The sequence below is a fragment of the Stenella coeruleoalba genome (assembly GCF_951394435.1).
Source record: "Stenella coeruleoalba genome assembly, chromosome: 10".
Classification (NCBI taxonomy): Eukaryota; Metazoa; Chordata; class Mammalia; order Artiodactyla; family Delphinidae; genus Stenella; species Stenella coeruleoalba.
This window is the reverse complement of record NC_137156.1, coordinates 80,510,020-80,525,699: the sequence shown is the minus strand read 5'-3', so window position 1 is coordinate 80,525,699 and position 15,680 is coordinate 80,510,020. Positions and strand designations below refer to the sequence as shown.

Sequence of the window (15,680 nt, the reverse complement as noted above, 5' to 3'; positions counted from 1 at the left end):
TGAGACTCAGTGAGAGCTCTCAGGATTTTTCCTGCTTGTGGGCAGCCTGAGACCACCTTAGGTGGTCTGCATCAATCATGAAAGGAAGAGCCCTTCCAAGTTCCTCCAGGTGATTTCTCTTATCATCCCTCAACATCATCAGCATGTGGGTGTTCAGCACAATAAGACGCTAGGGCTTTTGGAATATGTGTCATTACAAACGAATGACAAAGCTGGCCCTTTCCAACACAGTTATTTGTTTTTCTTTTTCTTTTTGCAGGAGTGGGCCTTCTGTGAAAATGTTTTGACTAGTTCCACCCAGTGATGTCTTTAATGATTGTGCTCGTTGGTGGGGGCAGGAGTGGTATGATTTTACTTCTCTAGTGCAGGTACTAAGTGATCACTAAAGCCAAAGTGCAAGGTCTTTTTGAAAGTACATAGATTTAAGGTTTAAGGTGGTGAAACCGCACAACTCAGGTTGGGACTTGAACCCACTGTCTTTTAATTGAGATCTCAGGACTGGTCTTAGAACTTAATGAAACTCAGGTTCTTTATGTCTCCTCACAGAAGGAATTCAGTGAGAGACAAACTGATAGGTAAGAAGTGGATTTATTTAGAGAGATCCACATTCTGTAGGCAGAATGCGATCATCTCAAAAGGCAAGAGCGGCCCCAGGGCATGGGGTCACCTCAGAAAGTGAGAGTGGCCAAGGGAGAAAAACACTCGGCAGCGTGTGGAGCATTTCAGAAGGCAAGAGGCCCCGAAATATGGGGTGGTTAGTTTTTATGGGCTAGGTAATTTTTGGGGGGGAGGCCATGCCCCATGGCTTGAGGGATCTTAGTTACCCCCACCAGCTATCAAACCCAAGCCATGGCAGTGAAAGCGCTGAGTCCTAACCACTGGACCGCCAGGGAATTCCCTGGGGTGGGTAATGTCATAGGCTAATGAGTGGGAGGATTATTCCAACTATTTGGGGGGGAGGGGCGGGGATTTCCAGGGATTGGGCCACTGCCCACTTTTCGGCCTTTTATGGTTAGCCTCGGAACTGTCATGGCACTGGTGGGCGTGTCGTTTAGCTGATGTATTATAATGAATGTCCAATGAGGCTCAAGGGCCACAGGAAGTAGAACCTTCCGCCATCTTAGACCTAGTCGGTTCTAACCAGTTTCCTCTATGTCGTGCCCTGCCCCCTTCCCTCCAGTTTCAGTGGTATTAACAGTAAACGCTGGAGTTTTGCATGTGACTGCTACCTTGTACTCTCACCTTTCCGACTAACTGATAAATCTTCATTGACACATCAGGAAATAACAACTTGCTCAGCACAGCCTGGCCCTCTAAATGCCACACCACACCGGTAAACACTGCCCTTTTTATATTTATCTCTCAGGTAAGAAATTCTCTTTGATCTCCTAGGATCCTAGAGGTGAAGGGAAAAGAGCTCAGAAAGGCTGCCGAATTAATTTCTATATGTGTAAGAGGCAAGACTGTGACTCATTTATTCTTTTTTTTCTAACATCTTTATTCGAGTATAATTGCTTTACATTGTTGTGTTAGTTGCTGCTATATAACAAAAGGAATCAGCTATATGCATACATATATCCCCATATCCCCTCCCTCTTGCGTCTCCCTCCCACCCTTCCTATCCCACCCCTCTAGGTGGTCACAAAGCACCGAGCTGATCTCCCTGTGCTATGCGGCTGCTTCCCACTAGCTCGTTTACATTTGGTAGTGTATATATGTCCATGCCACTGTCTCACTTCGTCTCATCTTACCCTTCCCCCTCCCTGTGTCCTCAGGTCCCTTCTCTATGTCTGCGTCTTTATTCCTGTCCTGCCCCTAGTTTCTTCAGAATCTTTTTTTTTTTTTAGATTCCATATATATATGTTAGCGTACGGTATTTGTTTTTCTACAATTAACTAACTCAATTTCGTTTCTTTTTGTGGCTAATATTCCATTGTATATATATGCCACATCTTCTTTATCCATTCTTTTGTCGATGGACACTTAGGTTGCTTCCATGTCCTGGCTATTGTAAATAGAGCTGCAATGAACATTTATTCTTTCAACACATTGGGGACCACTGTGGGTCAGGTACATCCTGGGACTAGAAACACCTGCTTCCTGATCTTGAAAGCTTACACTTTGGCTGGGGAAGGTGAACAGTCCAATACATATAAACCTCTTTTCAAGGAGAAGCACAGGCTGTTATGAGAGAAAATAATCACAGATTTAGCCAGGCTGAGGAAGGTTATAATTCCAGAAGGAAGAAGAGTTAACTGGTGAAAGAGGGAGGGAATGTGGTCCAAAATGGAAGGGGTGGTGCTCTGAAGGGCCATTGGGGCGGGGGTGGGGGGGTGGGGGGTAGTTATTCTGAATTTTAGACTGAAGTGTAATAGGAGACAACTGGGGAGGGTAACAGGGCCCCTGGTGAGCTGTATGTGTGTTGGGGGAGAATCCAGTAAAGCACCAGTGCGAGTCCAGAGAGCAATGCTTGTCATGAAACAGCATCCTGGATAAGGCAGGATTGCTCATAACTGAAAAGTCCCCAGGCCCATGTTTAACATCCTCTTGTTAGGAGAATTCATTTTCTTTTCAACCTAATCCTCCTACTTCCCCTTCGCTAGACCTTTGTTAACAAGTGCAGAACACTCTCTGCCCAGTTTCTTATGTTAAAGTCATTCATTTACTATTCTACCTGGTTTTCTCCAAGTTTACAAATTTCCATCTCACTACTTTTTTTTTTTTCTTCAGATTCTGGCTTCAAACCATGTAATCTTGTTTTCACTTCTTTTCTATTTTTATTTTTTGAGATTAACTACATCTTTCTCAAGCTGTAGAAGCCTGGTTAGATATTATCCCATCTTTGGGAAACATCCCCATATTTGTATTGAGAGAGGAACCACTCCTAGGATATCCTACTTTGAAAAGCAGTGTGGTTTTGTTTGGTTTTTGGCCATGCCACGCGGCATGCGGGATCTTAGTTCCCCACCAGGGATCGAGCCCGTGCCCCCTGCAGTGGAAGTGCGGAGTCCTAACCACTGGACCGCCAGGGAATTCCCAGCAGTGTTTTTTTGTTGTTTTTTTTTTTAATTTACGGAAGTAATTCATTCTTAAAATATTCAAGTGTATCAGGAAAGTATAGAATAAAAGGTGACATTGTTTCTTACTACCTGTCAAACCCAAACCAGAGAAGTAACCATTAACAGCATGATTCATGACAATTGTGATCTTCTTCTACTTATATACAAATGTGTGTGTGTATATATATATATATAGTTTGGGGGTTTGTTTTTATACAACAAAAAATTAGCCATTAAGTACATACTATTTTATATACTGTTCCTTGAGGACAATTTTTCACATTTTTACATATATATAATATATACATGTGTCGTGTACATATGTGTATATATGTGCATATGTACATATTATATATGTACATATATACATATATAACATATATATATATATATTCTAATTCTCTATCTGTACTTCCTCCTGGATCACTGCAGTAACTTCCTTCCTGTTCTGCCTGCTCACCTACAGACTCTTCTCCACATAGCAACCACAGCAAATCTTTTAAAATGTTAAGTGAAAGGTCAGAGTCCTTACAGCAGACTCCTTTTCTTCTGACCCTCGCTCACCGGTTCTTCATCCATACTCCAGGCACGCTCCCAGCCTCACTTAGGGCCTCTGCTCTATCTAGTCCCTGGTCTGGAAAGCTCTTTCCCCAAATATTCACAGCTGACTCCCTCGCTTCATTCAAATCTGCTCAAATCTCACCCTTCCAGTGGGGCCCACTACTTCACATGGTTTCCTTTCTTGGTTCTCCTCTTTTCCCCTCCATGGCACTTACCAGCTTCTAACATGCTGTGCACTTTATGTGCTTACTTATTATCTTTATTGTTTATCACCTGTCTCCCTCCTCTAGAAACTGGGTTAGTTTTATGGACACGCAACCCTGCACTTCGAAGGGCCCCATGCTTGATTTAATGCTCTGCCATCATCATCTTGAAATTTTAGTACTTCTTAAATAAGGAGCAGCACATTTGCAGTTTGCACTGGGCCGTGCAAATGATGTAGTTTGCTTTGTCTAGAATGCGAGCTTCACAAGAGCAAGGATCTTGGTCCTGAGCTCTGATGAATTTCAAGTTCCCAGAAGATGATCTTATTTACAGTAGAGGCACGTAATATGCACTCAGTGAATAGAAGTATTTTCTTAGTAGTTTCATATTCTGAAGTTGAACATTTACTTACGTAGTCCCTTACGAATTACAAAAATATGCTGCAGCAAATAACCTTATACAAAAACTTGGTACCCTTGAGTGGTTTGGTATAAATACTTTTGAAGGGATACATGGTGACTGCTAGTTCTTTTTTATTTCTGGTGACACCGGAATTGTTGAGGCTTTGCCTGCTTTCATTGGGAACAGCCGTGTTGAGCAACGTGCTTGCAGGCTACAGACCCATATCTCACCAGAGAGAGTTACCAAGCACGGTATAGCCACTAAACCAACAGTTCATAGCCTTGGCTACACATGGAAAGCACCCAGGAGCTTTAAAAAATGCCGATGCCTGCGCCCACCCCCCAGGGATCCTGATACAATTAGTCTGCAGTGTGGCCTAGCTTGTTTAAAGGTCCCAGGTGATTCTAATTGGCCGCCATTGCATTCTTCATCTGCTTTAACCTCAGACTGTGTGGGATTGAATGGGTCTGCTGTGTTTCTTTCTTTCTGCCTTATAGTATCTACTGTTGTCTTTTTTTAGTTTGCAGTATAGCAGCAGCTCAAAGGAAAGATGGTTAGAGATTATTTTCCCAGGGTAAACTCAAAAGCCTTTCGATTCCAGGAAGTTGTTAGCCAAATATAGAGATAATAAGTATATATATTTCAATTGTGAATTCTGTTTAATATTCCTGTCACCACTAAAGTTATTCATTAATAACGATAATGGAGAGATTTCTGCATTGTCAACAAGAGATCTGAACAACATCATTTAAACCAAGATTTAGCCAGAGTACTTTCACTTAAATTAATTTGAGAAATATTTTAATGGTCTTATGAAATGGGACATGTGGTATGTTAAAACCCAGTGAGAGAGAGAGAATAGCAAATAATTAGCAATTAGCAGTCGTCAGGATGAAAAATTGTTTTCTCACAAGTTCTTCCAAAGTATTTATGATTCTTCTACCTGCCACCTCCCACACAGCTCCTTTTAGCAGACAACTTTGGGGCTGAAAAGTAATTATGCCATGGCTGAGTAAGGGCAATGTGACATTCTTAAGACCAAAACAACATACATGCCTTAGGTTTTAAGGGGTATAAAATTCTTGGGAAAATAGTGCTGGGAATAAATGCTATTTACCTAGCAGCTCCTCGATTATCATAAGAAGACTCTAACATTGATCCAGGCAAGTGTGTGGGATCCACCATTGATATGACCAGCCCTAACTCTGGACCAAAGGGAAGTATACTTGAAATAGTCATGAAATCTAGAACAAATTTCATGTGTCCAACCTATCAACTAGACAGCCCTCCCTAAAGTTGCCCCTTGTGGAAGGATTTTTTTTTTTTCCTCTGGCTGCAGCTGTGGGTTGGCTGCTGCATTTTTTTTTTTTTTGGAGGAATTTTTTGAGGCAGATTCTCCACGTATCCTTGGAAATGGTAACTTAGTTGACCTTAACTCCTTCCATAATCTCCTGAAAACAGAGCTTAGTTCAAAGCACTTTGTTAGCAAATATGTAGTGATGACTGTTTTCCTGGCACGGTGCTCACTGTCAAACAAAGGCAATAAAAATCCCGGCGTTCCTGAAGTTTAGTCTGACATGGTGGATGGACATTGAATGATTGAGTCCAATTGTGGTAAGAGCTGCAGGTGTGTATGTGGTGCCCATGACCGTCTGTAAGAGGACAGCTTACTCTGGACAGTCCAAAGAAAGGAGGCAAAGAGAAGGAAGGACTTGCCAAGGAGAAGGGAGACCTCTGCAGAGGCCTCGTGGCAAAGGGAGTGCAGCTTGTTCCAGCAGAGAATCAAAGACCCATAAGACTAAAGATCTAGCCCAGCAAGGGAGGAAGAGAGAGAAGGAAGGCTTGGAATGTGTCTGTGAGCCTTAAGGAGAGAGACCCACTGCTTCCCACTGGGTAAGAAAAGACAGCCCAAAGGAGCAATTGACAGAGGACCAAGTGATCCCCTCATCACTAAAATATCTCCCACAAAGCAGTGAGAATGGACCACATTTGACATCTCTATAATCCTGAAACCTACTAGAATAACCACAAATATTTGCAAGAAAAGTCATGTGTTAGTCTCCTTCTTACAAAGAAGCAAATCTTTTATTTTTTCTTCCTACAAGAGCCAAACTTTGGGTTATAGAAAGTGCGCTTGGGCTGGGAGTAGCTTTGCTGTCAGTCACTTTTTTTTTACCAGGCAGGTCTTACTGGAAACTTGTAACACAGGGAAACATTTCCTGCAGATAGATGGGCAAAATTTTTGAGCAAGATTACAAACTCCATGAAATCACCCAGTCTGGTTTATGATGTCTTTTCCTCTCAACGTGGTTCAGTTTTATTTTAGAAATCTATTTCGTGGGGGGTTATTTTTATCACTTGGGTGTATTCTGTTTGGATGGCTTTTGTTTCAGTCTTTATTCTTACTAAAAATTTGTTTCTCTCTCTTCCTGACTTCCACTGAAATGAATTGAATGAGAAATCCCAAAGGTGCATGTCTAGAGAATAAAAATGTCTTAATTGTCCTCCCTGTTAATGAACTTTAATTTGGATTTTGAGGAAGGGTTTGTTACTTTGTGCCCCTCCCCCATGATGTCGTGGACAGTGACATTCAAAGATTGGGAAGTGGTCTGCTCCATTCATAGAATTTAGAGCAAAAAGGATTCCCTATTTTCTACTATTTTATAATACTTTTAGAAGAAGCCAGATGTGGGCATCACTTAGAACATGACCCAAACTTTGAAAATACGGGAAGGACAAGTGAGACAAAAACCTTAACTTTTTATTTGTTTTATGACACAAGTAATAGATACTACATTAGCTTTTTTTTAAAAAATCCAAATAGTATAAAAGACCCTCTTGATGATGCCCTCCCCCCAAATTTCAGTCTTACCCCAGAGCTAGTCAAATCAGCTCTCTCCATTCAGACACATCACTGTACATGTGCAAAGGCATAAAAATGCATATATGTAGATAGTTTTTATCTGTGGGATTCTAAAATGACAAGTGCACAGTAATGTACATATTGCTTGTCAGTGTTGCTTTTTCTCACTAAATGTATCTTGTAGATCTTAACCAGTTCAGTGAGTGTTCTCATGCTTTTTTTTTTCTTGTTTTTTAAACTGCTGAATAGTATTCTGTAGTGAATTAGCCTGCTCATGCTGCCGTAGCAGAACACCGTAGACTCAATAACTTAAACAACAGCAAGTTATTTTCTCCTCTTTTTGGAGGCTAGAAGTCCAAGATTAAGGTCCCAGGGTTGGTTCCTAGTAAGGACTCTTCCTGGCTTGCAGACAGCTGTCTTCTCACTGTGTCTTCACATGGCCTTTTCTCTGCTATCTCTTCCTCCTCTTGTAAGGACACTAATCTTTTCTGATTAGGGTTCACCCTTATGACCTCGTTTAAGCTTAATTACATCCTTAAAGACCTTATCTCCAAATGCAGTCACACTGGGGATTAGGGCTTCAACGTAAGAAGTTCGGGGCGACACAGTCCAGCCCACAGCATTTCGTATGGATGTGCTACACTTTCTTTCATCTCTTTATCTGCCATGGGAGAAATTCCTTAAATTTTTTTTTTTTAAGTTTAACTCCAGCATAATTTTGTCCCCTTGGTCTAAAAGAGACCAAGATTTCCTTCACCTCTGGGATGGTGGGAAGTCAAGGGAGAGGGCATGGAGATGGGGAGGGATAGGGAAGCAAGAGATTGATTTGTAAAATGCTGATACCCAGTTACTCATTCTCATTAGCCCACGGAGTTTTCAGCTTCTTCTCTCCCTGCTAAGAAAGTGGGCGAATCTGGCATTTCAGGATGCAAAGTTGGAGGAGGTAGGCAAGGCCAGAAATGTCTTGTATGGGCTGCAAGCCTTCCTTAAAAAGTTAGCATTGCCAGTGGGAAACCTAGGAGGACCAAAAAAGCTCCAGGCCATAGGCAGACACCCCCAACTCAGTTTCTAGCCACTATCCAGACACAGTTGTCCAGAGAGATGTGCATCCAGTTACAAAATGCCGTGTTCACTATTCTGTGCATCTTTTAGGAACCCTCTGTGTGCTTGCACACCCAAGTCCCTTGATGCCAAGGGAAAATCTGGCATTCTTTGTTCATTTAGATCAAAGAGTAATTACCCAGGGAAGATAAAGAAAAATTCTTTTCCCTGGTTAATCTACCAGGGCCCTCTGGAGGTGAGTGCTACTGGAGAGAAATACCTTGACCTCTTGACTAAGCCAGCGGTTCTCAATTTTAACCCCCAGGGCACAGTTAGTGACATCTGGATACACTTTCATTGTCATATATAGGGGAGGGGGAGGGGCGCCGTGCTACTGCATTTAGTGGGTAGAGGCCAGGTATACTGCCGAACATTCTCCAATGCGCCGTACAGCAACAACGAATTATCTAGCCCAAAATGTCAGCAGTGCCAAGGTTGAGAAAAACTGCTCTAAGCCAAATAATAGAAATTTGCTGGGGACTTGCAGCTGGGGAAATTATTTATTTTTTCTTTATTTTTTATTGACGTATAGTTGATTTACAATGTTGTGTTAGTTTCAGGTGTACGGCAAAGTGATTCTGATATATATAGATATATATATATATATAGATAGATATATATATATGTTCTTTTTTTCGATTATGTTACATTATAGGTTATTACAAGATATTGAATATAGTTCCCTGTGCTATATGGTAGGTCCTTGTTGTTTATCTATTTTATGCATAGAAGTGTATATCTGTTAATTCCATACTCCTAATTTATCCCTCCCCTCTTCCCCTTTGGTAACTGTAAGTTTGTTTTCTATGTCTGTGAGTTTGTTACGGTTTTGTAAATAAATTAATTTGTACTAACTTTTAAATTCCACATATGATATCATATAATATTTGTCTTTCTCTAACTTCACTTAGTACAATAATTTCTAGGTCCATCCATGTTGCTGCAAATGGCATTATTTCATTCTTTTTTACGGCTGAATAATATTCCATTGTGTGTATATATATATATATATATATATATATATATACACCATATCTTCTTTATCTGTTCATCTGTTGATGGACACTTAGGTTGCTTCCATGTCTTGGCTATTGTGAATAGTGCTGCTATGAACATTGGGGTACATGTATCTTTTCGAATTAGAGTTTCATCTTTTCTGGATATATGACCAAAAGTGGGATTATAGGATCATATTGTAATTCTATTTTTAGTTTTTAAGGAACCACCATACTCTTTTCCATAGTGGCTGCAACAATTTACATTCCCACCAGCAGTGTAGGAGGGTTCCCTTTTCTCCACACCATCTCCAGATTATTATTTGTAGAATTTTTGATGGTGGCCAATCTGACCCAGTGTGAGGTGATACCTCATTGTGGTTTTGACTTGCATTTCTGCAGTAATTAGCAATGTCAAGCATCTTTTCATGTGCCTGTTGGCCATCTGTATGTCATCTTTGGAGAAATGTCTATTTAGGTCTTTTGCCCATTTTTTGATTGGGTTGTTTGTTTTTTTGATATTGAGCTGTGTGTGCTGTTTGTGTATTTTGGAGATTAAACCTTTGTCGGTTTCATTGTTTGCTAAGATTTTCTCCCAGTCCGTAGGTTGTCTTTTCGTTTTGTTTATGATTTTCTTTGCTGTGCAAAAGCTTATAAGTTTGATTAGGCCCCATTTGTTTATTTTTGTTTTTATTTCTATTGCTTTGGGAGATGGACCTAAGAGAATACTACTACGATTTATGTTACAGGATGTTTTGCTTATGTTCTCTTCTAGGAGTTTTATAGTGTCACGTCTTATAATTAAGTCTTTAAGCCATTTCGAGTTTATTTTTGTGTATCGTGTGAAGGAGTGTTTTAACTTCATTAATTTATATATGGCTGTTCAACTTTCCCAAAACCACTTGCTGAAGAGGCTCTCTTTCCTCCATTGTGTATTCTTGCCTCCTTTGTCGAAGATTAATTGACCATAGGTGTGTGGGTTTATTTCTGGGCTTTCTGTTCTGTTCCATTGATCTATATGTCTGTTTTTGTGCCAATACCACACTGTTTTGGTTACTGCAGCTTTGTAGTATTGTCTGAAATCAGGAAGGGTAATGCCTCCAGCTTTGTTCTTTTTCCTCAGGATTGCTTTGGCAATTCTGGGTCTTTTGTGGTTCAATGTAAATTTTAGGATTATTTGTTCTAGTTCTGTGAAAAATGCCATGGGTAATTTGATAGAGACTTCATTAAACCTGTAGATTGCTTTGGGTCGTATGGCCATTTTAACTATATTAATTCTTCTAATCCAAGAGCATAGGATATCTTTCCACTTCCTTGAATCATCTTCAATTTCCTTTATCAATGTTTTATAGTTCTTTGCATATAAGTCTTTCAACTGCTTGGTTAGGTTTATTCCTAGGTGTTTGGTTTCTTTTGGTTTTTGTTTGTTTGTTTTTTGGATGCAATTTTTATTATTTATTTATGGCTGTGTTGGTCTTTGGTGCTGTGTGGGCTTTCTCTAGTTGCAGCAGGCAGGGGCTACTCTTTGTTGCGGTGTGCAGGTTTCTCATTGCGGTGGCTTCTCTTGTTGTGGAGCATAGGCTATAGGCCTGCGGGCTTCAGTGGTTGTGGCACGCGGGCTCAGTAGTTGTGGCACACAGGCTTAGTTGCTCCACGGCATGTGGAATCATCCCAGACCAGGGCTCGAACCCATGTCCCCTGCATTGGCAGGCGGATTCTTAACCACTGTGTCACCAGGGAAGTCCCTGGGTGCAATTTTAAATGGGATTTTTTAAAACTTCCTCTTTCTGATATTTCCTTGTTAGTGTAAAGAAACACAACGGATTTCTGCATATTAATCTTGTATCCTGCTACCATGCTGAATTCATTTATCAGTTCTAATAGTTTTTGTATGGAGTCTTTAGGGTTTTCTATAGAGTATCATGTCATCTGCATATAGTGACAATTTAACCTCTTCCCTTCCAATTTTGATACCTTTTATTTCTTTTTCCTTTCTGATTGGACTTCCAATACTACGTTGAATAGAAATGGTCAGAGTGGGCATACTTGTCTTGTTCCAGAGTTAAGTGGGAAGACTTTTCAGCTTTTCACCATTTAGGATTACGTTCGCTGTGGGTTTGTCATAGCTGGCCTTTATTATGTTGAGATATGTTCCCTCTATACCCACTTTGGTGAGAGTTTTTATGGACTTTGAATCTTATCCAATGCTTTTCCTGTTCCTATTGAGATATTCAGGTGGTTTTTATCTTTTCTTGATGTGTTGTATTGCACTGATTGATTTGCATATGTTGAACCATCTTTGTGATGCTGGAATGAATCCAACTTTATCATGGTGTATGATCCTTTTTATGTGTTGTTGGATTCAGTTTGCAAATATTTTGTTGAGGATTTTTGCATCTATATTCATAAAGACATTGGCCTATAATTTTCTTTTTTGGTGTTGTCTTTGTCTAGTTTTGGTATCAGGGCAAGGTGATGGTGGCTTCATAGAACGTCTCTGAGAGTATTCCCTCCTCTTTGATATTTTGGAAGAGTTCAAGAAGGATAGGTATAAGTTCTTCTTTGTATGTTTGATAGAATTTGGGGAAATAATTTTAAAGAATATTGACATCTTCATTTTGCAGAAGATGTAATTTTTAGACAAGTCTCCAAAATTGCTGATTTGAATGTTTCTTTGAAATGGTAGACATCTCAGTGAGCAATTTCGTTTTATTTTTATTCAGATAGCTACTGAGGCAGTCTGTTAAATTTTTTAGTTGTAACACACAGGTTTCTTGGAGGACAGTTTGTGACATCTACAGCTCTCCTAAGTTTGGTTACATATTCAGTTGGCTTATTTCTCACTATCAAGTGGCCTTTATTTAAATTTCATCCACCAGCTGAAGCTTCACCTTGAGTTAAATAATAATGCACACATCAGAAGGTGTTATGGGGATTAATTAGTTAACTTTTGTAAGGTGATTTAAAGATAAGAAAAAAAACCCACTTTGCATTCTAACTTTTATAATTAGGCAAATCAGGCACTTTTTAGCCATTACAAGTAGCTTTGATCCTGTCTGCCTTCTTCCTTGCCTGAGCAGTTAGTTTGCTGTGGGGAAGTATATTGGAATAAGCAGTAGTGACCTGTAGTGGAAAAATGCAAACCTTGTTTGTGATGGCTATTTTCAGATTCTCTTTTAGTCGTGAGATGAGGAGAAAAAGCATCCCCAAGGGAAATTAAAATCCCTTAGTAGTGATGGGAGACTTCAAGGTAGTGCTTCTTAAACACCAATAAGTAAATTAGAGAAATCGTGTGTGCTCTCTCGTTCATATTTATCCATTCACTCTGTGTCCCCTCCTCCCTAACCCCCATAAAGAGGAAAGTATGATTATGAGAATCTGCTAAAAATCTCTCAAGTAAACCACAACCTATATTAGGGAATCTTTATATTCTGTGCAGACTCCTTTTTTTTTTTACCTGTTTGGCATTTGCTTCTTTCTTCCCTTATAACCATCACCATTGTCATTGTCATTGTCATCATCACCTTATGTTTGAATAATCTTTTGCAGTTTGGAAAAAAGTTGAACCCAGAATGTGCCAGGCCCTGTCCTGGGGGCTGCGTGCCTCATCTAATCCTCACAACACCTATTAAGATGAGTACCATTGTCCTCAATTTACAGATGCCATAACTGAGGCTCACAGAGGCTGCTCTCATGACCATGGTCACAGCTGGGAAGCCGTGATGCTGAGACTGTTTCAAAGTCAGTGTTCTTTCCAGAACTTCATGCAAAAGAATTTTCATTGCACTTTTTCTTTTCCAATCTGGCTTTTGTCCGCCCTGAGAGTCTAGCAGGAAAGGTGGTATTTTCTCTGTTCTCCAGGTAAAGAGACAGGAGATAAAAGTTTGCCAACAATGTCACCAAATGTTGGTGAGTTTATCTGCTCACCTCACATATTCCTCAGCCTCTGCAATTTGGCATTCCACATTGACCCCTTATGACCCAGAGCCCTTTAAGGCTAATAGACAAGTCCAATACACAAGTCCTAGGAGACAAGTTCAATGCCGCTTTCCTACTTAGCCTCTCTCCACTTTCTGCAGCACTGAACACAGCTGACCACTCCCTCCTTGATTCTCCACTTTGCTATTTCCTTCCTCCCCTCTGACCTGTACTGTCCACTCCTCTTTGTTATCTCCTTGCTCCTATGTACATTTTAGATGCACATGGCTCCCCAGGGGACCATCTTGGGCATTCTTTTCTACTTTGGTAATTCCACCTATGTCCATAATCAGTGCTTCCTAAATTTTGCTACATTTTAGAATCACCTGAGGATGCTTTTAAGCATCCCAGTGACCTAGCAATCCCACTACTGGGCATATACCCTGAGAAAACCATAATTCAAAAAGAGTCATATACCACAATGCTCACTGCAGCTCTATTTACAATAGCCAGGACATGGAAGCAACCTAGGTGTCCATCGACAGATGAATGGATAAAGAAGATGTGGCACATATATACAATAGAATATTACTCAGCCCTAAAAAGAAACGAAATTGAGTTATTTGTAGTGAGGTGGATGGACCTAGAGTCTGTCATACAGAGTGAAGTTAAGTCAGAGAAGAACAAATACCATATGCTAACACATATATGTGGAATCTAAAAAAAAAAGGATTCTGAAGAACCTAGGGGCAGGGCAGGAATAAAGACGCAGACGTAGAGAATGGAACTGAGGACACGGGGAGGGGGAAGTGTAAGCTGGGACGAAGTGAGAGAGTGGCATGGACATATATACACTACCAAACCGTAAAATAGATAGCTAGTGGGAAGCAGTCGCATAGCACAGGGAGATCAGCTGGGTGCTTTGTGACCACCTAGAGGGGTGGGATAGGGAGGGTGGGAGGGAGACGCAAGAGGGAGGGGATATGGGGATATATGTGTACATATAGCTGATTCACTTTGTTATACAGCAGAAACTAACACACCATTTTAAAGCAATTATATTCCAATAAAATGTTAAAAAAAAAATCGCAGTGCCCAGATTGCACCGTAGACAATTAAAACAGAATCTCTGATCATCAGTGTTTTTTAAAAATCTCTCTAGGTGATTCCCAAGTGCAGCCAAGTGTGAGAAGCAGAAGCGTGAAATCATCCTCCATAAGTGACTCCCAGGTATGCCCTTCTAGCCACGACCTGTCCCCTCAGTATGAGATATATGTCTCCACCTGCTCCCTGTGTCCCACAGCCCCCCTCAAAGTCAGCTCATCCAAAGAGTAGAGTTGCTAAATTTAGCACAAAAATATGGAAGGCTTCATTACCTGTGTATTTCAGATAAACAGTGAATAACTTTTTAGTATAAACATGTTCCAAGTATTGCATGGGACCTTCTTATCCTTAAAAAATTATTTGTTGTTTATCTGAAATTCACATGTAACTAGGCCTCCTGCATTTTATCTGGCAACCCACCTAAGAGAAAATGATCTCTCTCTTTGAATCCCCTTAGCTTGGGGAAGAGCTTCCCCATCCTCCCTATCAACGAGGAATAAACCTCAGAGCCTTCTTTGACCCAGTTCCTCCAACCCACATCCAGTCTCCAGCTCTTTTGACTCTTCCTCTGCAGTCCTGAAATGCTTCCCACATCTCTCCTTCTCGCTTCTTTGCCGGTGCTTCTACCTCAAGCCTGCCCTCTTCCCCTTGTTCTTTCAGGATTATGTCAGTTCTGTAGCTGGACCCCTTTGCACATTTACTCTTTCCTCAGATGATGTGATTTCCTTAATTTGCCAAAATAACTTTATAAAGCGCAGTTCTGATCATGTCACTGTTTGCTGTAAAAGCTTCCTGGGGTCACTCACTGCTGAAGACAAGGCAGTGTGCGCCCCACAGAATCAGATCCCGACCTAACTTTCCAGCAGTTAGGAAACTACCCCCCACCCCTCTTCGAGCCCCCCAGGCATCCAGTCTTAGAAAACATCACAGCCTGGCACTTGCCTACACTTTGGGTGCCGCTTGGCCTCGAGTGCCATCCCCTTCCTAACAAAGACAGACAAATAAAGAACTCACCTTGAAGTCACCTGTGTCACTTTCTAACCCATTATTAATTCCTGTAGACTCTTCCTTCTAGCTCTTAGCAGCTGTCAACCACTTCTTCCCAGCCTCACCATTCATGCTCTTTCAAGATACTAACATCTTGAGCCTGGACTAATGTAATAACTTAAAAGGTCTCACTTGCCCCCTTGTAGTGTGGGCCTTTTTAGAAGTAGGTCAGATCTTGTCTGTATCTATCTGGGTGGCCCCTCCCTGCTTCATCATACCCTCTCCCCTGGCTGGTCATGGTCAGTGTACACCAGCTGGACTTCAATGGCCGGAACCTGAATTTTGAAGCCCGTGAGCGATCTCTGGTCAGTGGAACCATTCTTACCATGTAAGCAACAGGCTGGCAGGGCCAGGGATTAAACAATCCAATCCTAGCGTTCCCTCAACCAATGCTTGACAAGCCTTACGTGTATGACTGACACTGTT

General features: G+C 41.0%; 1 long non-coding RNA gene across 1 annotated transcript in view; it reads left to right on the top strand.

Moving 5' to 3' along the window:
* The first annotated feature begins 1,133 nt into the window (after positions 1-1,133).
* LOC307192590 overlaps positions 1,134-15,680 on the top strand; it is a 39,930-nt gene continuing 25,383 nt past the window's right edge. Inside the window, exons 1-2 of the long non-coding RNA XR_013830140.1 lie at positions 1,134-1,366; positions 14,266-14,333. This is a non-coding gene — a long non-coding RNA (uncharacterized lncRNA). The remainder of the gene's footprint in view (positions 1,367-14,265; positions 14,334-15,680) is intronic.